We start from the raw sequence: 27,376 nt of genomic DNA, 5'->3' as shown, positions 1-27,376 counted from the left end.
GCCACCGAGCCACTGCAGATGATTCAAAACCACGTGACTTGGGCACATGTCACTACTCCTCCTGTCTTCAGATCACTATATTGGCTTCCAGTGGCAGCACACATTAAGTTCAAATCCTTGATGCCCACCTACAGAATGGGTCCGTGGCACCGAGCCACTGCAGATGATTCAAAACCAGGCGAGGTGGGCACATGCCACTACTCCTCCGGTCTTCAGATCACTATATTGGCTTCCATTGGCAGCACACATTAAGTTCAAATCCTTGATGCCCACCTACAAAGTGGTCCGTGCCACTGAGCCAGTGCAGATGATTATAAAATAAGCTGAGGTGGGCACATGTCACTACTCCTCCTGTCTTCAGATCACTATATTGGCTTCCTGTGGCAGCTCAAATTAAGCTCAAATCCTTGATGCCCACCTACAGAATGGGTCCGTGCCACCGAGCCACTGCAGATGATTCAAAACCACTTGACGTGGGCACATGTCACTCCTCCAGTCTTCAGATCACTACATTGGCTTCCATTGGCAGCATGTATTAATGCTGACCTACAGAGTGGGTGTACATGAAGACACCTGGGAGGTCCTCTGTTTCTTCTCGACCACTAGGTCTGTTGATGAGTGGCATCTGGAGATGCCACCTCAGTGAGACATCGAATGTCAGTCCAGAATATTTTTTTTCATGTGAGCGTCATAGCTGGTGGAACGAGCTGCCCACCTCCATTCAGACCCCTCAGTATGTATAAGAACACTCTGACGATTTTCAATCAAACTGATATTAGCAGTGGTGGGCTGGTGCCCTGCCCGGGGTTTGTTCCTGCCTTGGGTCCTGTGTTGGCTGGGATTGGCTCCAGCAGACCCCCGTGACCCTGTAGTTAGGATATAATGGGTTGGAAAATGTCTGACTGATACCTGACTGACTGATATTAGTCGTCCGGATTTAAAGTCTTGGAATTGTCGCACCTCTCTGCTCCTCCCGACTCCGCTTCATATACTGGAGCAGAATTTTATTTTGTTCTGCGCTCCTAACTTGTGATGATCAACTTTGTCACCTTATCCTGTCACACTTGATCCCAAACAGTCTCTCATACTGATGTTTTTATTTGGTTATGTTGACCTGCTTTGTAAGTTGCTTTGGATTAAAGTGTCTGCTAAGCAAACAAATGGAAAAGGAGATGGAAATGTAACAGCAGAAGCACCAGGTGACATGTTGTTGTGTCAAAAGGCTGGTAATCCCCTCTATACAATTAAGCAGTGAAGGCTGGGGGTCCTGCTGCTCACCCTGCCGTTGGTCCCACTAAGCGTCTTGTCACAGTCGTCTTGTGCTTTTTCTTTTTGGTTTCAATTTCTGACAAGCAATCCCCACCGGCAAAAACCCAAAGACACTGCTGACCCTTTTATTGAGGAGGCTCAACTTTCAAAGCCACCTCTGATATTTGTGTTCAGGGGTGAAGTGACGGGAAGAAAGAAGGGGGCAACTTTGAAGTGCAGGTGGGGGGAGGGGGGGCATGAGGAATGGGGGGGGGGTGGTATGGGGTGGAGGGAGGGAGGGAGTTCTTCAGAAAGTCAGAATTGTTCTCAAAGGAAAAGCCACAAGGCAGGCTGGGAAGAAAGAGAAGCAAATGACCCAAGCAGTCATCCTTAGGATTGGCATGAAAAAAAGAAAAAAATCCTCTTAAAATCAAACCCCTCAACGCCGAAAAACATTCAACTCCAAACACAACCGGACGGCAAAATCTGCAGACTCGATCCATGGGGAGTGAGAAGGGGTCAGAAAAGCCGCCTCCCTGGACAAACATGGCTTAATTGAATTTCAATTGTTTGGCAGCTTCATACTGTTCAAATTATAATCGTACAAGTGACGGGGAGCCGGGGCACCACTTGATGCCATTTAAGAACCTGCGGTACCTGCGGCCCGACTGCCAGGGCTGTGTGACTACCAGCCAGCGCCTTAAAGGTCAGCAACACTGCGGCTCATTTAAGAGCCGCAATCAGAGAAAAACACACGGGGTGTCACGTCACTTTATGGGACAGAAAAACCGACAAGACACCATTATGGTCAAAAGAAGACATTCAGTCACAGAGACCCCCTAAAAGAATAACGCAGACTGGACCACCACATATTGAAAGGTATATAGCGCCTTTCACATCTATCTATCTATCTATCTATCTATCTATCTATCTATCTATCTATCTATCTATCTATCTATCTATCATATAGTGCCCTTCACATCTATCTATCTATCTATCTATCTATCTATCTATCTATCTATCTATCTATCTATCTATCTATCTATCTATCTATCTATCTATCTATCTATCTATCTATCTATCTTATAGTGCCCTTCACATCTATCTATCTATCTATCTATCTATCTATCTATCTATCTATCTATCTATCTATCTATCTATCTATCTATCTATCTATCTATCTATCTATCTATCTATCTATCATATAGTGCCCTTCACATCATCTATCTATCTATCTATCTATCTATCTATCTATCTATCTATCTATCTATCTATCTATCTATCTATCTATCTATCTATCTATCTATCTATCATATAGTGCCCTTCACATCTATCTATCTATCTATCTATCTATCTATCTATCTATCTATCTATCTATCTATCTATCTATCTATCTATCTATCTATCTATCTATCTATCATATAGTGCCCTTCACATCTATCTATCTATCTATCTATCTATCTATCTATCTATCTATCTATCTATCTATCTATCTATCTATCTATCTATCTATCTTATAGTGCCCTTCACATCTATCTATCTATCTATCTATCTATCTATCTATCTATCTATCTATCTATCTATCTATCTATCTATCTATCTATCTATCTATCTATCTATCTATCTATCTATCTATCTATCTTATAGTGCCCTTCACATCTATCTATCTATCTATCTATCTATCTATCTATCTATCTATCTATCTATCTATCTATCTATCTATCTATCTATCTATCTATCTATCTATCTATCTATCTATCATATAGTGCCCTTCACATCATCTATCTATCTATCTATCTATCTATCTATCTATCTATCTATCTATCTATCTATCTATCTATCTATCTATCTATCTATCATATAGTGCCCTTCACATCTATCTATCTATCTATCTATCTATCTATCTATCTATCTATCTATCTATCTATCTATCTATCTATCTATCTATCATATAGTGCCCTTCACATCTATCTATCTATCTATCTATCTATCTATCTATCTATCTATCTATCTATCTATCTATCTATCTATCTATCTATCTATCTATCTTATAGTGCCCTTCACATCTATCTATCTATCTATCTATCTATCTATCTATCTATCTATCTATCTATCTATCTATCTATCTTATAGTGCCCTTCACATCTATCTATCTATCTATCTATCTATCTATCTATCTATCTATCTATCTATCTATCTATCTATCTATCTATCTATCTATCTATCTATCATATAGTGCCCTTCACATTATCTATCTATCTATCTATCTATCTATCTATCTATCTATCTATCTATCTATCTATCTATCTATCTATCTATCTATCTATCTATCTATCTATCATATAGTGCCCTTCACACCTATCTATCTATCTATCTATCTATCTATCTATCTATCTATCTATCTATCTATCTATCTATCTATCATATAGTGCCCTTCACATCTATCTATCTATCTATCTATCTATCTATCTATCTATCTATCTATCTATCTATCTATCTTATAGTGCCCTTCACATCTATCTATCTATCTATCTATCTATCTATCTATCTATCTATCTATCTATCTATCTATCTATCTATCTATCATATAGTGCCCTTCACATTATCTATCTATCTATCTATCTATCTATCTATCTATCTATCTATCTATCTATCTATCTATCTATCTATCTATCTATCTATCATATAGTGCCCTTCACATCTATCTATCTATCTATCTATCTATGGAATCTCTGTCTGTCGATTACTCTGGTCTGGGGTGGGCGTGGTTGTTGGCGACTTCGTTCGTGGAGGGTCTCTGTGAGTATTTTCTCGTTTTTCTTTTTCTGTCTTTCTTTACTATCAATTTAATGTACAGTATAAAGATTTTTGTTACTGATTTGCCATTTATTGTTAGTGGTTGTTATAATAGTCGGACGCGGCTGCGCCTTGCCGCCATGGCCGCGGCCCAAGCAAAGCCTCCAGGGCTTAACCCGCGACATTTTGAACACCTTTCCCGAAAAAACGGAATTAAGGTGGTTGTGGACCCGATGGTCTCTGTTGAGCTGTGTGTTGTTGAGGTGGCGAAAAGAGTGGGTAGTAAGAATGTAAAGTCTGCCTCTCGCATGAATAAAATGGTTGTGGTCTTTTAGAATGATGAAGCTATGGTGCATACTCTGGTGCAGGAGGGGCTGGTAATAAACGGCTCGCTAGTCCCGGTGCTGACTTTATCGACTCCTGCTAAAAGAGTTATAATATCAAATGTTCCACCTTTTTTGAAAAATGAATCTTTATTAAACGAACTTCGTCGATATGGTGAAGTCCTATCTGACTTAGTTATGATACCGCTTGGCTGCCGTTCTCCTGATTTGAAGCACGTCGTGTCTTTTAGGAGGACAGCGTGCTGACTGTGCAGTCATTGACTGATGAATTAACACACGAGATGGGGGACGATGGAGAAATGCTCATTGAAGATGGAAACGGTGAACATGGTTTGGTAAAGCCGGTAACCAGGAAAAGAAAAGAGCAAACAACCAGTGGTGGACGAGCCAAGAAGAGCACGAAAACTGAAAGTGTGGAGGCCGCCGCTAGTGGTCTGCAGCAGACAGACGCCAATGAAAATTCAGTCTGAGAGAGGAAGGAGGGGAGGACGGCAATGAATCTGACCCGTCGATCAGGGTGGATCTGTCATCTCACTCGAGCTTACGCGAGGGCTACAGCGCAGACAGCATTTTGCAGTTTTTAGAAGGGAAGCGCGGGGGTCAGCATTATCGAACACTTTCCTGATCTTCATCAATTTCTGAGCTCGGCGAAGCAAGTGCGTATCCTAGGAATCAGGTGCAAGGAAGGAACCATCTTGTTATGGGGTCACCAGCCCAGCCCAGCACAGGGTCCACTCAAGCAAACAATGCCAATCTGAATGAATGACGGAAGAGCACTCAGGCAGGCACTGGGAGAACGTGCATACTCTACATAGATCAGTGGGGCGGGGCGCGAAGTAACAAAAAGGGGGGCGCAAAGATGTTAAAAAAAGAAAACAAGAATCAAAAATGTCAAAAATACATCTACTGAAACCAAAACAAATTAACTTAAACTACATTCTGATACTAGAAAAATAAATATAGAGTTAGATAAATGTCGAATAAAGTTAAGTAGGTATAATAAAATATGCATCTATGATGTATCATTAATTTAAAAAGAACAAATTGGTATTAGTGGGCTCCTTTCAAATAAGTGTTAGGGGGGCGCGATTAAAACTGTTATGAAAACTCGGGTCGCAAATACTTAAAGGTTGAGAAACGCTGACATAGATGGTGGTCAAGCACGGGGTCTGAACGGGGACGCAGCCTCTATCATTGCACCGCCATCTCTTATGACCTTTTCTTCCTAAATGAAGCACAGCTGCAGCACGTGTCCGCTTCAGGGAGCATAGCAGGGTGAGCAAAATCACCAAATGTTACATCGTTGGTGTGGTTGATTTTAGCAAAGTGTTTCGGAATTGTTATTCATCTTTTCAATAGAAAACGATCCCATGCACCCCACCCTCTGCACTTTTCCAGTATCTGCGTACACGTCGTGATTTGCTGCGCTCTGCTTTGTCTGCCCGTTTACCGCCCGTTCTCAGTTCTCTCTCTTTTTTTGGCAGACACGCCCTTTTTTATTCAATAACGCTATATATATAATAAATCGATGTATACGAAACTTGCTGCACTGCATTATATATAGAATATACTGTACACAGAAAATTTGCACTTTGTTTTAAGTTTAGCTAGATATAAAAGAAAGGCACTATATAGGGGAGCTAGATAGACAAGGCAGTATATAATACATATCTAAAAAGACGCTATATGTCAGATCGATAAAGTTGAAAGGCGCTATACATACACATGTAGTGGCAAATGGGTGGACCGTTATGAACTAATCGCCAGCCTTTTCAGCGCAGTTCCCTTGGCTCCTCCTGCTTATATCACCGCTCAGGTATCTGCCTGTGCCACGTTTCTGCCCTCTGCTTGTGTTGGCACGAGGTCTCGATGCACCATTTTTGGAAGTTTATGAGTCTAAAGGGAGCAACAAATCGCAGAAGAAATGTGCCAATTAACACCTCTAAGCAGTTTTACGGATTTTTTTTTCTACTTCTAAAATTAAGTTGCGCATCACCGGGTAGAAAACGCTTAATTTTTAGACATTTTTATTAATCATATTCATATTATTGCCCGGGATTCGTAGCTCATTATCTGAAGTTTCTCATTTTTCTGCCCTCTTCATTATTTTATGGCCCCAGCTGTAAGTACATTGAGTGACGCATGTTGTCTATTAAAGAACTTCATTCTCATAAAAGTAATGATTATTATTTAATTGGCTCGTGTCAAATGACTGGATTGATGGAATAGAAAAAAGACTCCGAGCAGCTTCGCTATCTTTTGTGCTGTCGGCCGTACGCTTTTGTTCCTCTTCGTGGGCTGCTGGACCCTTCAGAATTCAGCTTTGCGCCGACTGTGAAGCGAGTCTTCCTTTTTATTTTGTTCTTGTATTTTATTGTCGCTATAAACGCATCCGATCGCCGGCTCCTTTATTGTAAAACGCAATGAGAAGTGACTCTCAAAACAGCGGTGTCTCTGATACTGAAATGTCGCAGCCAAAGGTTCAAACCACAGCTATTGTTGTTAAAGTCAGGCTGCTCCTCGCCCGGAGGAGTCTCTCTGGTAAGCTGCTGGTCTGGGGCGCTGCTAGGAATTCATTTCGAAGAATGAAAAAGTACGTGAATCACAAAATCCATTTATGATCAGTCTGTTGGAATTGTCATATTTCTTACTTAGAAACCAATTACGGTTTATGGGGTCATACCGCACATTGAAACTCGAGCATGCGCTGAACGCTGAGCACGTGACACAAAACAGTTAAATAGCTCTTCTGACAGCGAGCCTCTCAAAGGCAGGCCACCTAATTACAAAAGGTCCATATAGTGCCTTTCATAGAGCATGCAAATGTAAAGTGATGTACACAATATTTATTGTGCGCCTTTTCTAAAGAGCACTGTTTGCAAATGCTTTCAAATGAATTGACGTTTATATAGTGCCATTAATAAGGCAAACTATTTTAAATAATTTACAGGATGATAGATATTTCTTTAGTTATGTTATTCTCGACCCACTTGCTCCAAATCAAAGCTGCAGGTCCCACAGCACAGAGTGGGAGGCAGGAAACATCCCTGTAGGGGGCGCCAGTTCCACACACACCCACACACACACACACGTATTCATGATGGGGCCCCTTAAAAATGACCGACTCACATAACCTGCGCATCTTTGGGAATGTGAGGGAGAAAACCAAAGTAACCAGAGAGATGACCACCCAGTCACAGGAAGACCCTGCCAGCTTCAACACAAGGGCGTCTGCTTCCTAAATTCAGCATCCACACTTCAAGGCATTGTGTGACAGATAAATAGATACGAAAGGCACTATATAACAAATATATAGATAGGTAGATAAATAGCAAGGGTAGTGTATAATAGATTCAAAAGGCATAATAGATCGATAGGAAAGGAGCTATATAATGGATGGATAAATAAATGAAAGGCACTATATAACAGATATATAGATGGTAGATAAATAGGAAGGGAAGTATATAATAGATTCAAAAGGCATGAGAGATAGATATGAAAGGCACAATATAATAGATATAGAGATATGAAAGACACTATATAACAGATAGATATATAGATAAGTAGAAAGACAGATATGAAAGTCATTATATGATAGATAGATAGATAGATAGATATGAAAGGTACTATATAATAGATAAATATGAAAAACACAATATAATAGATTGATAGATAGATAGGAAAGGCACAATATAATAGATAGATAGATAGATAGATAGATAGATATGAAAGGCACTATATAATAGATAAATATGAAAAACACAATATAATAGATTAATAGATAGATAGGAAAGGCACAATATAATAGATAGATAGATAGATAGATATGAAAGGCACAATATAATAGATAGATAGATAGATATGAAAAGCACTATATAATAGATAAATATGAAAAACACTATATAATAGGTCGATAAATAGATAGATAGGAAAGGCACAATATGATTGATAGATAGATAGATAGATAGATAGATAGGAAAGGCACAATATAATAGATAGATAGATAGATATGAAAAGCACTATATAATAGATAAATATGAAAAACACTATATAATAGGTCGATAAATAGATAGATAGGAAAGGCACAATATGATTGATAGATAGATAGATAGATAGATAGGAAAGGCACAATATAATAGATAGATAGATAGATATGAAAAGCACTATATAATAGATAAATATGAAAAACACTATATAATAGGTCGATAAATAGATAGATAGGAAAGGCACAATATGATTGATAGATAGATAGATAGATAGATAGATAGGAAAGGCACAATATGATAGATAGATAAATAGATAGGAAAGGCACTATATGATAGATAGATAGATAGATAGATAAGAAAGGCACAATATAATAGATAGATAGATAGATAGATAGATAGATAGATAGATAGATAGATAGATAGATATGAAAGGCACTATATAATAGATAAATATGAAAAACACTATATAATAGGTAGATAGATAGACAGATAAGAAAGGCACAATATAATAGATAGATAGATAGATATGAAAGGCAGTATATGATAGATAGATATGAAAGGCACTATATGACAGATAGATATGAAAGGCACTATATGACAGATATATGTTAAAGGCACTATATAACAGACAGATATTTAGATAAGTAGACAGATAGATATGAAAGGCACTATATAACATAGATATGAAAGGCATTATATAATAGATATATTGATGTGAAGGGCACTATGTAACAGATAGATTAGAAGTGATAGGCTCTATATAATAGATTGATAGATCGATATGAAAGGCACTATATGATGGATAGACAAGACAGTTACTATATAATGGATGTCAATGTCATTATGTAATAGAGAGATACATGTGATGTGAAATGACACTGTATTTTAAATTTAGAATGACAGAGATGAAAGGCGCTATATAAAAGACAGATAGGTAGCCTAAGATAAGGCAGCTTATGAAACATCACAAGGAGAGCATGCAGACTTCACTCAAGGGCTTCTGCTATCTGCATTCCACATCTTCACTTCACACCTGCTGCTGATCCTGTGGAGTCTGAATGTTCTCCTCATGTCTTCCTGAGTGTTTATCCATCCGTCCTTCCTTCAGATTGGCTTTGTTTGCTTGACTGGACCCAGTGCCGGGCTGGTCTGGTCACCCCATAGCAGGCTGGTTCCTTCCTTGCGCCTGATTACTGCCACATTAGAGGTGACAATAAAGACCAAGAAGCGTCACACTGTGGCAAGTCTCCCCTGGTTATTAGTGGAGGAACATGAACATCCTTCAAGCCAAACAAAATCTGGGAAATGTGGAGGGTCTTAAAACTGGTGAAATTTGCATAAAGCCTCCTCGGTTTTTGGCCTGAGGTTTGTCTTAAGGAATTCATCTTTCCCAAACCTTTATAAAGTCAGACCTCACCTGAAGATTAAGTGATATTAACAATTATACATTTTATTTACAGTCGTATAAACAAGTAAGTACACTGCATGGACATGTTTGACTTTTTCAACTTATCTGAACAGGCAAACAGCAGATCTTCATGTTCACAGAGTCTGCAGATAAAGATGATCTACTTGAAGAAAGGACACCTAAAACTGAAGCAGTATCTTCATTCTTATACTCTAAATGAACAAAGTGCAGATCTGTCACATGGACCAAGTAAAGCCACCCATCCATTTCTCACTTCAGATCCATCCAATTAAAAATGAGTGTCCCAAATGAGGCGCTAAAGATGTGGACCCCCTTAGGGAGGCTGCAGGTGGACCTCACCATAGATACCGAGGGTCTGGTGTCCTCTTCACTTTCAATGTGTGTGGCATCATCAGGCTAAAAATTTATAAAGTGCTCTCTAAGGACCTCCGAAAGAAGCTTCTAGATTGATGATTCTCAATTCAGTCATTCCACTGTAATACCAATCCTCTAAAAGTGGCGTAGATTTCAAGTGACGGCTCATCTGTCCAGGATTCGGCACATTCAGCCCAAGAGCTGACCATTTAAAACTAAATGAATCTGCAAGAACCCCAAAGGGACCTGCAGGTAACTCTTGACACAGCTGGTATCAAAGTGCAGTCATCTACGATTAGACTGACATGGCACAAAGTTGAGCTTCACACGAGGTGTGCCAGGGTGAAGCCACAAAGAGCACAAGAGCAGGGTGACTGCGTATCACTGAACATCTAGTCAGAGGCCAACGTGCTCAAAGATGGTCTCAGTAACAGTGGACGTCTGACAGCATTTCAGGAGAAGAACCTCAAGCCAGCTCTGGGACATGTTCTGGTTTGGGTTTGCTTCGCCATCCTCGGGGACTGGGTAGCTTGCAGTCATCAAGCCAACCATGAAGGTCAGCATCATAGCAAAGTGCTCTGGAGGAGAATGTGAGCCCACCTGAACTGAACTGGAAATGGAGCTCTCCACACGATGATGATCTGAAGTGCACCAGCAAATCCACTAAGGTATGGCTCAAGAAGAAGAAGAAATTGAATGGCTATGGACTGGCAGAATCAAAGCCCTGATTTAAATCCAAATTGAAAGGTTTTTTTTTTGGGGGGGGGGGGTTAAAACTGGCAGGACATACAAGAAAACCCACCAACATGCAACTTGCAATGGAAGGAACTTGACATGGAGGAGTGGGCATAAAATGTCAATGTCAGAGACATTGAACAGTTATGCCAAAAGGGGGCAAAGCCAGCTTCTGAGGCAAAGGATGGTCTTACTCCCCCCCCCCCCCCTATAAACCACTCCATCTCTTAATATTTTGGTTGAATAATTGATTGAAAAGACAAATGTTCCTTGTGTCTTTATCAAGTACATGTAGGCAGGCCTTGCATGAAGATTACCTGTTCACATATGTTGGAAAAGCCCACCATTTCCTTGGGGTGCACTTTCTTTTTCACACTTTCCCATTTGAAATGCGGCCACCTACTGAAGTTTGGATTTTGACGATAAACATCTTGCATACAGTGCATCCGTAAAGTATTCCCAGCGCATCACTTTTTCCACATTTTGTTATGTTACAGCCTTATTCCAAAATGGATTCAATTCATTTTTTTTCCTCAGAATTCTACACACAACACCCCATAATGACAATGTGAAAAAAGTTTACTTGAGATTTTTGCAAATTTATTAAAAATAGAAAAATTGAGAAATCCCATGTCCATAAGTATTCACAGCCTTTGCCATGAAGCTCAGAATTGAGCTCAGGTGCCTCCTGTTTCCCCTGATCATCCTTGAGATGTTTCTGCAGCTTCATTGGAGTCCACCTGTGGTAAATTCAGTTGACTGGACATGATTTGGAAAGGCACACACCTGTCTATAGAAGGTCCCACAGTTGACAGTTCATGTCAGAGCACAAACCAAGCATGAAGTCAAAGGAATTGTCTGTAGACCTCCGAGACAGGATTGTCTCGAGGCACAAATCTGAGGAAGGTTACAGAAAAATTTCTGCTGCTTTGAAGGTCCCAATGAGCACAGTGGCCTCCATCATCTGTAAGTGGAAGAAGTTCGAAACCACCAGGACTCTTCCTAGAGCTTGCCGGCCATCTAAACTGAGCGATCAGGGGAGAAGGGCCTTAGTCAGGGAGGTGACCAAGAACCCGATGGTCACTCTGTCAGAGCTCCAGAGGTCCTCTGTGGAGTGAGGAGAACCTTCCAGAAGGACAACCATCTCTGCAGCAATCCACCAATCAGGCCTGTATGGTAGAGTGGCCAGACGGAAGCCACTCCTTAGTAAAAGGCACATGGCATCCCACCTGGAGTTTGTCAAAAGGCACCTGAAGGACTTTCAGACCATGAGAAAGAAAATTCTCTGGTCTGATGAGACAAAGATTGAACTCTTTGGTGTGAATGCCAGGCGTCACGTTTGGACGAAACCAGGCACCGCTCATCACCAGGCCAATACCATCCCCACAGTGAAGCATGGTGGTGGCAGCATCATGCTGTGGGGATGTTTGTCAGCGGCAGGTACTGGGAGACTAGTCAGGATAAAGGGAAAGATGACTGCAGCAATGTACAGAGACATCCTGGATGAAAACCTGCTCCAGAGCGCTCTTGACCTCAGACTGGGGCGACGGTTCATCTTTCAGCAGGACAACGACCCTAAGCACACAGCCAAGATATCAAAGGAGTGGCTTCAGGACAATTCTGTGAATGTCCTTGAGTGGCCCAGCCAGAGCCCAGACTTGAATCCGATTGAACATCTCTGGAGAGATCTTAAAATGGCTGTGCACCGACGCTTCCCATCCAACCTGATGGAGCTTGAGAGGTGCTGCAAAGAGGAATGGGCGAAACTGGCCAAGGATAGGTGTGCCAAGCTTGTGGCATCATATTCAACAAGACTTGAGGCTGGAATTGCTGCCAAAGGGGCATCGACAAAGTATTGAGCAAAGGCTGTGAATACTTATGGACATGGGATTTCCCAGTTTTTTTTTATTTTTAATAAATTTGCACAAACCTCAAGTAAACTTTTTTCACGTTGTCATTATGGGGTGTTGTGTGTAGAATTCTGCGGAAAAAAATGAATTGAATCCATTTTGGAATAAGGCTGTAACATAACAAAATGTGGAAAAAGTGATGCGCTGGGAATACTTTCTGGGTGCACTGTAGATAGCAGCTGGCACTGGTAATGCCCTCTCATCCATTATTGATTTGCCTTTTGCACATTTCGGGGTGATGGCAGCTGGAGCCTACCCCAGCAGCATGAGTTGGAAGGCAGGACCCAAAACTGGAGCTGTGGTGTGCTCTGTGAGAGTGCTGGGCATGAAAGGCACTACATTGAGACGGGTTAAATCTGAACATTGATGAGTGTCTGCTTACCAGAAGAGGCTTTCCTGGAGGGTCACTAAAGAAGCAGTGGGCCAGGAATGTGTGACGCAAGAGGCCATCGAAGTGACTACTCACTGAGTCACGTCACCGTCTGAGGCGCTGGTCAGTAATCTGTTGTTTGTTTAATGTTAGTCACCCACCCAGCAGTGGCCATTATTTATGACATGTTTGCCTAAGCTTAGCTGAAACTAAAATAATCTTATCACCGAATGCCCACTCTGCACTTCTGAAGTCTAGCCAGACTAATCTATTAAAGGTTCAAAACCAGTTCAGACCGGAAAAAACTGTCAGGCAAAATAAGCCTGCAATGATGTACCAGGCTCACTTCTCCAATTTTATGAAAAGCTGGCGATATTTAACAGAGAAAAAGAACTGGAGTCCCGGCTGAAGTTGGTTCCTGCCTTCCACATCAGGCTGCTGGGTTTGGCTTTGTCTCCAGGTGATGACTGGGCCAGACAGCAAAATGAATGACAGCGTCACAGTGCCACCTACAGGCAAAGTTTAGATCAGCTGGGTGTGGCTTACTTGGCTCTTCCTGGCTCCCCTGTCTGCAGTTTGTCATTAAATTTAGGGGACACTACTACACCTTATAAAGCAAAATTGACCAATACACAAACTCATCTAACCTATTAACAAATGCAGGGTGTGAATGCCTCACAATCCTGTGCACCGGGTTCAAGTCACATGCCAGCTTCTGTATAAAGTTTCCTCCATGGCTTTCAAATGTCCTTCCGTGTCGATGTGGTTTTCCTCTGAAATGTCCAAAGACCTGCATGTCACTAAACTGGCCTCATAATGGGAGTCGGCCTTGTGATGGAATGGCGCCCCCTACAGGGTTGATTGCACACTTGCAGCTCGGGGTAAAACGCCACACCGCCACACATCTTCAAAGTGGATCAAGCGTGTTATGTGATATTTTTTAAAAAAAGGTTTTAATACATGAAATGCACGCACATCCATACAGGCAGAGGGAAGGTCGGGCAGGAGGCTCAACTTGAACTCTCAGTTGTTTTAATCGCAGGTTCAACTTCTTCATGTCCGGCTTATCCCTTTCATTTCGAGCCGCAGTCTTCACCGAGGTGATGCAGACACACATCCCAGGCTTCAGCGCATTGGCACGGCGGCTAAATTAATGAAGATCTCATTGCTGGCGTAAACTGACACATCCCGCCTGAGCCGAGCCTCCCACCTCAGCTGGAATTGCAGTCCTTGTCAGATTCGAGGGGGCCGCCGAGTGATTGATAACCTCATAGCGGTCCGGCAGCTCGGCCCCTGATGCATCACTGATGCCCATTACACTCAGCGAATCGCTTTCATCAGCTCTGATGTGACGCGCAGGTGATGTGCCGACCCGCTTCTTCCGATTTCCCAATCCGCTCTTAATGAATTCTTGCAGGAAAGTAAAGCCAAACACACTTAACGTCCGCTCCTTCAGGGCGAATCAACGAAGGTAGAGAACGGCAGGAGCTCGCAGTTAAGCAGACATGTGTAGATGAGATGGCCGTGCGTGTGCTCTCTCCCTCTCTTTTATATAGTGCCTTTAATACTCTAACGACGGACGGCTTTGACATCCCAGGGGGCTCTGCGGCGCTGCACATAACATTAGACCTGTAATGACCATTTCTTTAATGTTGAGTTTAAAAGGTTTGCTGTGTTTAATTTCGTTTTTGTAACCTCTGACAATGAGAGTGTTGTATTAGCACATGTGTTTGAGTTACCTACCACTACTAACTGATGCGGTTTTTCATTTGAATATTCTCGTTTGTAGTGGTTGTCTGCATTACCTGTAAGTACAGCATTACCAGCTATTAAGAAAAAGAGCAAAGACAGTCTTTATACTTGATAAATGGAGTGTCTCTGTTTGTCATAATATCTATCGTCCGTGTTTCTGTCTAATACAGTGCCTTACATACCCACAACCATCCATTTATGGAATCAACTTAATCTATTCAATAAATACCACCTTTCATATCATATTCATATCTATTTATCATCTAGTGCCCGTCATTTATCTATCTGTACCTTATGTAAATACTCCACCGTATAGTGCCTTTCATATCAGTCTATCTACTATAAAACGACTGTGCCTTTAGGTATCATTGAATGTCTTATATATCTATTATATACAGTAGAGCCTTTTTTCATCTATTATACACTGCCTGCTGTCTATGTATCATATAGTGTCTTTGACATATATTGTTTATAGTGCCATTTTTATCTACTATGTACTATCTGCTATCTATGAAGACACTGTGATATATTTAAAAGGCACTATATAATAGATATATCCATCCATCCATCCATCCACAGAAGCACAGAAGTCCAATAACAGAACACCGCTTGGGTTCAGATCAGGGGGGCCATTCCTCCCAATCACGCCCTTCCAGGTCTCACTGTCATTGCCCACGTGAGCATTGAAGTCCCCCAGCAGAACGAGGGAGTCCCCAGATGGTATGCCCTCTAGCACCCCCTCCAGGGACTCCAAAAAACGGTGGGTACTCCGAACTGCTGATCGGTGCATACGCACAAACAACAGTTAGGACCCGTCCCCCAACCCAAAGGCGAAGGGAGGCTACCCTCTCGTCCACCGGGGTAAACCCCAATGTACAGGCTCCAAGTCGGGGGGCAATAAGTATGCCCACACCCGCTCGGCGCCTCTCACCGGGGGCAACTCCAGAGTGGTAGAGAGTCCAGCCCCTCTCAAGGAGATTGGTTCCACAGTCCAAGCTGTGCGTCGAGGTGAGTCCGACTATATCTAGCCGGAAACCTCTCAACCTCGCGCACAAGCTCAAGCTCCTTCCCCTTCAGAGAGGTGACATTCCACGTCCCAAGAGCCAGCTTCTGTAGCCGAGGATCGGACCGCCAAGGTCCCCGCCTTCGGCCACCACCCAACTCACACTGCACCCGACCTCCTTGGCCCCTCCCATAGGTGGTGACCCATGGGAAGGGGGACCCACGCTGCCTCTTCAGGCTGTGCCCAGCCGAACCCCATGGGTGCAGGCCCGGCCACCAGGCGCTAGCCATCGAGCCCCACGTCCAGGCCTGGCTCCAGAGTGGGGCCCCGGTGACCGCGTCCGGGCGAGGGAAAACACCGTCCAAAATTGTTTTCCATCATAGGAGGTTTGTTTAACCGCTCTTTGTCTCATCCCTCACCTAGGACCAGTTTGCCTTGGGTGGCCCTACCAGGGGCATAAAGCCCCGGACAACAGAGCTCCTAGGATCATTGGGACACGCAAACCCCTCCACCACAATAAGGTGGCGGTTAAAGGAGGGGTTATAGATATATAGATACAGTAATTCCATACTGACTATGGAGCATAATTTAATATATGTGTATGTATACAGTTTATGTATCATTTTTTACCTTATCTATCTACTCCATTGTGAAGTGTCTTTTGTATCTGCCTGAACTTTTCCCATCTGTCATTTGTGATATGTTTTACAGAGCCTGTTATCTTTGTATCATGTAGTCACATCACATCTATAATATAGTGCCTTTACTATCTACAATACATTAAATTTCTATCTATATGATAGATAGATAGATTGTAAAGGCACTATATGATAGATAGATAGATGTGAAAGGCACTATATGATAGATAGATAGATAGATAGATAGATAGATAAGGCACTATATGATAGATAGATACATTGTAAAGGCACTATATGATAGATAGATAGATAGATAGATAGATAGATAGATAGATAGATAGATATAAGTGAAAGGCAATATATAATAGATAGATAGATGTGAAAGGCACTATATAATAGATAGAAGTGAAAGGCAATATATAATAGATAGATAGAAGTGAAAGGCACTATATAATAGATAGATAGATAGATAGATAGAAGTGAAAGGCACTATATGATTGATAGATAGATGTGAAAGGCACTATATAATAGATAGATAGATGTGAAAGGCACTATATAATAGATAGATAGATAGATAGAAGTGAAAGGCACTATATAATTGATAGATAGATAGATAGAAAGGCACTATATGATAGATAGATAGATAGATAGATAGATAGATAGATAGATAGATAGATATGAAAGGCACTATATGATAGATAGATACATTGTAAAGGCACTATATGATAAATAGATAGGATAGATAGATAGAAGATAGATAGATAGATATAAGTGAAAGGCAATATATAATAGATAGATAGATGTGAAAGGCACTATATAATAAATAGAAGTGAAAGGCAATATATAATAGATAGATAGATAGATGTGAAAGGCACTATATAATAGATAGATAGATAGAAGTGAAAGGTAATATATAATAGATAGATAGATGTGAAAGGCACTATATAATAGATAGATGTGAAAGGCACTATATAATAGATAGATAGATATAAGTGAAAGGCACTATATAATAGATAGATAGATAGAAGTGAAAGGCACTATATGATTGATAGATAGATAGATAGATAGAAGTGAAAGGCAATATATAATAGATAGATGTGAAAGGCAATATATAATAGATAGATAGATAGATATAAGTGAAAGGCACTATATAATAGATAGATAGATGTGAAAGGCACTATATAATAGATAGATAGATAGAAGTGAAAGGCACTCTATTAAAGGTTCATTGCACTTTCCCTTTTTCCACTCAGTCTTGACAGATACAAGAGACACTCACAGATTCATTAATATGAGAGATGCTTAATAACAGAATGATGACAGATATTAAAGGCGCTATATACCTTTCAGTGTGCAGTGGTCCAGTTTGTGTTTTTTCACATTTTCTCCTGTCACCTTATTCTATAAGGGGGTCTCTGTAACTGCATGTCTACTTTTAATGGTGTCTTGTTGTTTTTTTATTTTGACGTAACGCCCCGTGTATTTTTCTCTTAAATGAGCTGCAGTGTTGCTGACCATTAAGGTGCAGATCCTTTTTTATCTGTGTGTATCATTTAATACCATTCCTCTCTAATATGTAGTGCATTTCACATTCTTCTTCTTCATCTATTTAGCAGGTGCCTTTATCCAAGTTGACTTACAAAGCAAGTTCTAATTTCTTAACTATCTGTCTATTAAATAAAGCTCGGTATATCTAAATATTCTTAATTCTGTATCTAGTGCATCGTGTATTTGCTATCTCTCTCAGTCTGTCTGTGTTTTATAGTGCCTTTCCTATCTATCTGTGACCTCGATGATCTCCCCAGGTGTGTGCCCCCAGATGGTTCATTCCTTTTTGTTGCTTCTCTACCTCCCATGTTTATCCCCAGTGCCCCTTCTGTTGCCTCTCTGGGGGCATTGACAGTGCTCACGATGAAAGGCACTATATAAAATAGTTGGACCTGTCTAAGTGTTTGAATATGCTGGGCTGGCATCGTCTTTGTTCAATCAGGCGGAATTTGCTGTTCAACATCCTGAATGCCCAACAAAGCGAGCACCACAATGAATAAATTAGCGCCCATTAGCTCACCTTCTATTTCTGGAGGCCTTGCGCTCACTTGGTTGCCAGCATTTCAACACCTACCATTCCACCTACAGGTGTGACTGCGAGCGTCTTTGGCGCTGCCACCCCATGAGCCACTGCTGACAGTTCAAGAATGTTAAGCAGTGGCGCTATAAGGAGATAATGAAGAGTCCCCAGCTGATTGTTCAGCACAGAGCTGTGAATGCAGCCAACAAACACAATCTGCTGCGTGTCTGGCCTCCCACGGCTCCCAGTGCTTTTTTACACCCCGACTCCTCCGGTTTTTATTTTAAGAGCTGAGCAGGATGTGTGGCCCTCCGCTGAATGTCTCAATGAATCTCTACTTCATATAGCGCCTTTCACACCAACTAATCCTACGTTTTAGACAGAAGGCTCTCTAACTGGTGCCTTTGGGGGCACAGAGGCAGGCACCAGGAGCTCTCCAGCTTGCCCATGGCTGTAACTCCGATCACCCTGAAACACTCGCCGGAGTCCCAAAAGGATGAGATTAGCTCATTAAATTGGTCACGTGCCCGCTTTCACTGGCATCGAAGGACCACCATACATCATGTTCAACTCGTTTCCGTGCACGGCGTCTCCGAATTTTGAGATCTTCATTTGAATTTCATGGTGGCATTTAAAGAGGGCGCACAGAAATCAAGAAAAAGCTCATGCTAAGAATGTAGCAAATGAACAATAAGACCCACTTCACTTCACTTCATGGGGTCCTCCGGTCTACTGCTCCGTGTGGCTTCTCCCTCCCTGGTCCAGTGGATGGCTTCTTCTGGTTGCTAAGCAACCAGCCCACTCGACCATCTTACACCTGCAGATTGTCACTCATTAAAATGGAGTTTAAGGGGGCCACCTTGTGTCCCCTGTAGTTCGTCTTGCCAACTTTTTGGGGTTTATTCTTCTTCCCCCCACCTGCCTATCAAGTTGCTGTAAATCTGACTGATGCTGCTCAGGAGTTCACTCACAATGAAGCCCCCCCTCCATCCTCTGCTCATCCATAGCATTACTCAGCCTTTTTGGGGTCCCTCACCCTTCTTTCCACTTTTATTCTGTGTGAGTTTGGGGGTGGGGGGGGGGGGTAGGTGGGCTCCTACTGACCACAGGCTCCTCTTGCTTATGCCAGGAAACAGCTCAGGGTCCTCCATCCTGTGATGGTGGCAGCAGTGGGATTCGAACTCAAGTCTTCTCTGAAGTTGTAGTAATGGAGAACTCTATGCACCTACACTCCATTGACAAAAATATTGGGATGCCTACCTTTACACACACATGAACTTTAATGACATCCCATAGGCTTTAAAATGGAGTCGGCCCACCCTGTGCAGCTCTAACAGCTTCAACTCTTCTGGGAAGGCTTTCCACAAGGTGTAAGAGTGAATGTGTTTATGGAAATGTCTGACCAGGAGAGCATTTCTGAGGTCTGGCACAGTCTCCGCTTGAATTACAATACAATGTATTTTTGTACAGCCCAAAATGACGCAAGAAGTGCCGCAATGGGCTTTAACAGACCCTGCCTCTTGACAGCCCCCCAGCCTTGACTCTCTAAGAAGACAAGGAAAAATTCCCAGTAGGGAAAAAATGGAAGAAACGTTGGGAATGGCAGTTCAAAGAGAGACCCCTTTCCAGGTAGGTTGGGCGTGCAGTGGGTGCCGAAAGAAGGGGGTCAATACAAATATAATACACCGAACAGAACACAAGTCCTCCTCAATACAGTATAATAGTACAAAAGAAATATTACAAGTACAGAGCAGAATTTAAGGCCTCTGCCATCAAGCTGCCTCCCCCTATTGGCCATTCCACAGCTGTGTCAGCATTGGACCAGCCAATCCGATGAAAGGACCCACCTACCTGACGATTCCTGCGATCCTCCACCAGAGATGACTTCACCTTAGACAGGCAGAACAACCTTGAAGGTGGGCATTTGCACCAAGTGGCACATTTGAGTACTGATAAGAGAAACAGAACAGGTGAGGGTGAGTAACAAACTGTAACGATCATGTTACTTATGTTTTAGTGCTAATGGCTGACAACAGAGATGTCCAGTTAATCAGCAGCTCTAGTCAGGGTGTGCTAAACTGAAGTGGTGAGTCTTTCAAAGCTGAGACCGAAGGGGCATCTCTTATAGTAGCAGGCAGACCACTCCACAGTTTAGTGGGCCCCCTGTAACTAGATCTAGATGGCCAATCTGTCATGGCCATCTCAGAAATACAATACAATAGTACAAAAGTATAATACAACAAAGCAACATGCAAGAAGAGATGATATCACATATGAGAATTCAGATTTGTTCAGAGTCCTGCAGACCTCAGTCAACAAGCAGAATCAGTGCTGGCCCAGCCAATCAGATCAAAGGACCCTCCTACCTGATGATTCCAGTGCTACCTTATCAGAGATGGGCAGGCAGAACAACTTGGCAGGTGGGCACCAAGTGCCACATTTGAGTATCGACAAGAGAAACAGAATAGGTGAGGGTGAGTAAGAAATTCTAACTATCATGTTACTTGTGTTTTAGTGCTAAAGACTAACAACAGAGAGGCAGTCTGCACAGTTAATCAGCAGCTCTAGTCAGGGTGTGCTAAACTGAAGCAGTGAATCTTTTAAAGCTGAGACTGAAGGGGCATCTCTTATAGTAGCAGGCAGACCACTCCACAGTTTAGGGGCCCCCCCTGTAACTAAAAGCTAAAACCTCCCACTGTGATTTTATTAATTCTTGAAATCAGAAGCAGACCGGCATCTGAGATCTTAATGTGCACTCACGTTTGTAAGTCATGATAAGTTCAGATAAGTAAGCAGAACCTCAGCCATTGAAAGCTTTATCTGTCTATTGTAAAAAAAAAAAAAAAAATCTTGGGAGGGAGACTAGGGAGAGACGAGACGTGACCTTCTCGGAAGACAGTATGACATCCCGCAAGACAAGGCAATGAGAGAACATTTAAAACAAGTTCACGGACATCTAACCTCGCAGTTGTTGGAATGCTTTGGCAGAGTCACTTCATGTGCTCCCAGCTCTTAAAACAACGACAAGCATAACACGCAGCTTGAGCCAGCAGATGATCCGACTGCTTCTCCTTAGTGCGCGTTCAGCCCCCCACCCCTTCACAACACAAGCATTAGAGACACGAAGTGGCAAAAGGACAGCTGCTCTATAGGCTTTGAAATGATCGACTCAAAGCGCGACAAGCAGAACACGCAGCTTGCCAGCAGCAGGAGCAGAGAGACAGCAGCTGATCAGACCGCATCTGCTTAGCGTGCGTTCAATACTCCCCCCACCCCACCCCCTTCACAACGCGGGCAATGTTATATGTCCTGCGAGAAATAATAAAAGGACAAGAATTGTTTTTTACAAAAGCTTTAAAGTCAGTCAGTCAGTCATTGTCCAACCCGCTATATCCTAACTACAGGGTCACGGGGGGTCAGCTGGAGCCAACCCAGCCAACACAGGGCACAAGGCAGTAAACAAACCCCAGGCAGGGTGCCAGCCCACCACAGAAAGTTTTAAAGTAAAAGTGAAAATAATGCATATTTGACAATTCCCATGAAAATAACCAATCTCTTTAAATTGTATATCCGGCAAACCAAACCCAGGGGTGTGCAAGCTAAGCGAGCAGGAGGCAGAGCGCCCTAGTATGTTAAAAGGAGGATTTTGAAATCTGCCCTAAACTTAACCGGGAGCCAGTGTAGGATCTAAGAACTGGAGTTATGTGTTCGTATTTTCTTGTTCTTGTAATAATTCTTGCAGCAGCATTTTGGATTAACTGGAGGCTGTATAAAGAACAGTTTGAATATCCAGTGAACACCACATTGCAGTAGTCAATCCTACTAGAGATAAATGCAGGAATTAATTTCTCAAAATCCTGTTTATTTAGAAAGCACCTTAATTTTGGAAATCTGCCCTAAACTTAACCAGGAGGCACTGTACGGAATTAAGAACTGGAGTTATCTGTTTGTATTTTCTTGTTCTTGTAATAATTCTTGACGCCGCATTTTGGATTAACTGGAGGCTGTATTAAAGAACAGTTTGAACATCCACGTGAACACCACATTGATGTAGTCAATCCTACTAGAAATTAATGCAGGAATTAATTTCTCAGAATCCTGTTTGTTTAGAAAGCACCTAAATTTTTGAAATCTGCCCTAAACTTAACCGGGAGCCAGTGTACGGATTTAAGAACTGGAGTGATGTGTTCATATTTTCTAGTTCTTGTAATAATTCTTGCAGCCGCATTTTGGATTAACTGGAGGCTGTATAAAGAACAGTTTGAACATCCAGTGAACACCACATTGATGTAGTCAATCCTACTAGAAATAAATGCATGAATTAATTTCTCAAAATCCTGTTTATTTAGAAAGCACCTAAATTTTTGAAATCTGCCCTAAACTTAACCGGGAGCCAGTGTACGGATTTAAGAACTGGAGTGATGTGTTCATATTTTCTAGTTCTTGTAATAATTCTTGCAGCCGCATTTTGTATTAACTGGAGGCTGTATAAAGAACAGTTTGAACATCCAGTGAACACCACATTGCAGTAGTCAAATCCTACTAGAAATAAATGCATGAATTAATTTCTCAAAATCCTGTTTATTTAGAAAGCGCCTTAATTTCCAACATTTTTAAGGTGGAAGAAACCTGATTTGGACAACTTTGTAATGTGTGCTTTAAATGACATGCTGGAGTCAAAGATAACTCTAGATTGCGGGCTGATTCAGTGAAATTAATGGGGGTTCCAACTGAGTTAAATGATGACAGAATATTGTTGTGATCAGCGTCATTCCCTCCAATAATTAACATCTCTGTTTTATCGGTGTTTAAATACAAGTAGTTCTCATCCATCCACTCCTTTAAATTCACTAACACAACTAATTAAAGAGGGTGGCACGGTGGCGCAGTGGGTAGCGCTGCTGCCTCGCAGTTAGGAGACCCAGGTTTGCTTCCCGGGTTCTCCCTGCGTGGAGTTTGCATGTTCTCCCCGTGGTCTGTGTGGGTTTCCTCCCACAGTCCAAAGACATTCAGGTTAGGTGCATTAGTGGTCCTAAATTGTCGCTAAGTTTGTGTGTGCCCTGCGGTGGGCTGGTGCCCTGCCTGGGGTTTGTTTCCTGCCTTGCACCGTGTGCTGGCTGGGATTGGATTCAGCAGACCCCAGTGACCCGGTGTTCAGATTCAGCGGGTTGGAAAATGGATGGATAGATAAACTAATTAAAAACAACATCGGAGAAACTTCATTTGATCTAAAAGAAAGTAGAACTGGGTGTCATCTGCATACGAAGTGAACATAAACATGATGTTTCCTAATGAGAGATCCCAGTGGAAGCCTGTAAAGTGAAAACAGTAGAGGTCCCAGTACTCAGCCCTGCGGGGCACCATATCTCACTTCTGTGTATAATGATGGAGTCCTGTCAGCACATTTCTGTAAATATTGGAATCCAATTTGATAAATAAGAACTAAACCAGGCGAGCACAGTGCCTGTGAGCCCAACATCATTTTCTAGCCTGTGCAATAAAACAGAATGGTCAATGGTGTCAAACGCTGTGCTTAAGTCTAACAACATAATTACAGTGAACTCATCCCAAAGGTCTTCTATCGGGTTGAGGTCAGGGCTCTCTCAGTCAAGTTCCTCCACACCAAACTCGCTCCTCCATTTCTTCATAGACCTTTGCTTTGTGCACTGGTGTGTGTGCAGTCATGTTACCATCCCCAAACTGTCCACCATAAAGTTGGGAGCATCAAGTTGTCCAAAATGGCATTGTATGCTGACGCATTAAGAGTTCCTTTCACTGGAACTAACTAACCCCACACCATAATCCCCCCCCTCCACCAAACTTTACACTTGGCCAGATTGGTCCATCGGATTGCGTGATTCGTCCACTCCAGAGGTCACGTCTGCCCTGCTCTCGAGTCCAGTGGCGGGCGGTGGGCTTTACACCTTTTGTGATGTCAGGCTTGGCTGCAGCTGCTCGGCCCTGGAGACCCATTCCATGAAGCTCTCTCTTTACGCTGCAGTGTTCTTGCATTTTTGGAGGTCTGTAGTTATTGACTCTGGAGAAAGTTGGCGACTTCTGCACACCTCAGTATGTGTTGTCCTCGCTCTGTGATTTGATGGGGCCTACCACTTTGTGGCTGAGTTGCTGTTGTTCCCAATTGCTTCCACTTTGTTCTAATACCACTAACAGTTGACCGTGGAATATTTAGTAGTGAGGAAATGTCCCGAATGGACTTATTGCCCAGGTGGCATCCTATCACGGTACCAGGCTTGAATTCACTGAGCTTCAGAGAGCGACCCATTCTGTCAGCAGTCTGCATGTCGAGGGGCTCAATGTTATACACCTGTGGCCATAGAAGTGACTGGAACACCTGAATTCAGTGATTTGGGGGGTTCCCTATTAGCAACAGAGTGTAACAGCTGATTGTGGTCCGAATTGTGAGACCTTCTCTCTTAGTAGCAGGATCGCTCTCAGGCCCTTCTCCTCTCAGCTATCCTTATCCTTCATGATGTGACGCATGCGCCAGCTCAGGGGTCGCCAACTCCTGGAGGACACCGTGGCTGCAGGTTTTCATTCTGACCCTTTTTTTTTTAACGAGTGCCCTGTTTGTGCTGCTAATTAACTTCTTGTGAATTCATTTTAGTGGGATTGCTTTTTTAGATTTGCTCCACTGAATTTCTTCATCGTTCCTCTGCTTAGTTTCTTTCCTTAAATGGCACCCAAAGAGAAATGAAATGTGAAGTCAGGGAGCCAACAGAAGACCAACTAAGTGAGGGCATCAAACTCCAACCAGCTGCTTAACTCTTTGAGAGCTTAATTTCCAACTCAGTTTTCTGAAAAGCACACAAAGAAATGGCTTCACACATAAATCAACATAAAACATCTATTGCTACGTGCTGTGGCTGCTGTTGGCACATGTTTGGCATCTCTGGCAGAAGTGGCTGTGCACGGGTGCCTCAATGGCCAGCAGGAATGCATGGTGGTCCGGCTCCCTGGCTGTCTTCGCACTGCAGGTAGGTGGTAGGTGCAGTAGCAGTGTGACACAATATGGTTTGTACCTCTTGTCATCATAAGTGGTGGTCCTCCCAGGTGAATACTGCTGTAGGCGTAACAGCTACATACATACATACATAGATAGATAGATAGATAGATAGATAGATAGATAGATAGATAGATAGATAGATAGATAGATAGATAGATAGATAGATAGATAGATAGATATGAAAGGCACTATATAATAGATAGGATAGATAGATAGATAGATAGATAGATATGAAAGGCACTATATAATAGATAGATAGATAGATATGAAAGGCACTATATAATAGATAGATAGATAGATATGAAGGCACTATATAATAGATAGATAGATAGATATGAAAGGCACTATATAATAGATAGATATCCATCCATCCATCCATTTTCCAACCCGCTGAATCTGAACACAGGGTCACGGGGGTCTGCTGGAGCCAATCCCAGCCAACACAGGGCACAAGGCAGGAACCAATCCCGGGCAGGGTGCCAACCCACCGCAGAGACAGATAGATAGATAGATAGATAGATAGATAGATAGATAGATAGATAGATAGATACTTTATTAATTCCCATACTCCAGTAGCAGCATACTGATAATAACAATATTAAATTAAAGAGTGATAACAATGCAGGTATAACAGACAATAACTTTATATAATGTTAACGTTTACCCCCCCGGGTGGAATTGAACAGTCACATAGTGTGCTGGATGAACGATCTCCTCAGTCTGTCAGTGGAGCAGGACGGTGACAGCAGTCTGTCTCTGAAGCTGCTCCTCTTTCTGGAGATAATCCTGTTCAGTGGATGCAGTGGATTCTCCATGATTGACAGGAGTCTGCTCAGCGCCCGTCGCTCTGCCACAGATGTCAAACTGTCCAGCTCCATGCCTACAATAGAGCCTGCCTTCCTCACCAGTTTATCCAGGCGTGTGGTGTCCTTCTTCTTTATGCTGTCTCCCCAGCACACCACTGCGTAGAAGAAGGCGCTCGCCACAACCGTCTGATAGAACATCTGCAGGATCTTATTGCAGATGTTGAAGGACGCCAGCCTTCTAAGGAAGTATAACCGTCTCTGTCCTTTCTTACACAGAGCATCAGTATTGGCAGTCCAGTCTAATTTATCATCCAGCTGCACTCTCAGGTATTTACAGATCTGCACCATCTGCACACAGTCACCTCTGATGATCACGGGGTCCATGAGGGGTCTGGTCCTCCTAAAATCCACCACCAGCTCCTTGGTTTTGCTGGTGTTCAGGTGTAGGTGGGTTGAGTTGCACCATTTAACAAAGTCATTGATTAGGTCCCTATACTCCTCCTCCTGCCCACTCCTGATGCAGCCCACCATAGCAGTGTCGTCAGTGAACGTTTGCACGTGGCAGGACTCTGAGTTGTGTTGGAAGTCTGATGTATATAGGCTGAACAGGACCGGAGGAAGTACAGTCCCCTGCGGCGCTCCTGTGCTGCTGACCACAATGTCAGACCTGCAGTTCCCAAGACGCACATAATGAGGTCTGTCTGTAAGATAGTGCGTAAGACATGAACGCGTTCAGCACCATGATCAGCTGGGGACTGATCAGCCGATGCTGGTACCTCACTTTCATTTTTGATCTCCATCTCCAGATCATTTACATCAAATTCCAAGTCCGACAAGTCAGAGTCCAGTTCAGCGATAATACATAAAACATCTATGGAGTTTTTTACTTTGCTCATTCGCTTTAGTCTCTCAG

This window comes from Erpetoichthys calabaricus, chromosome 4 (assembly GCF_900747795.2).
Source record: "Erpetoichthys calabaricus chromosome 4, fErpCal1.3, whole genome shotgun sequence".
NCBI lineage: Eukaryota > Metazoa > Chordata > Cladistia > Polypteriformes > Polypteridae > Erpetoichthys > Erpetoichthys calabaricus.
Note: the sequence above shows the minus strand (reverse complement) of the source record.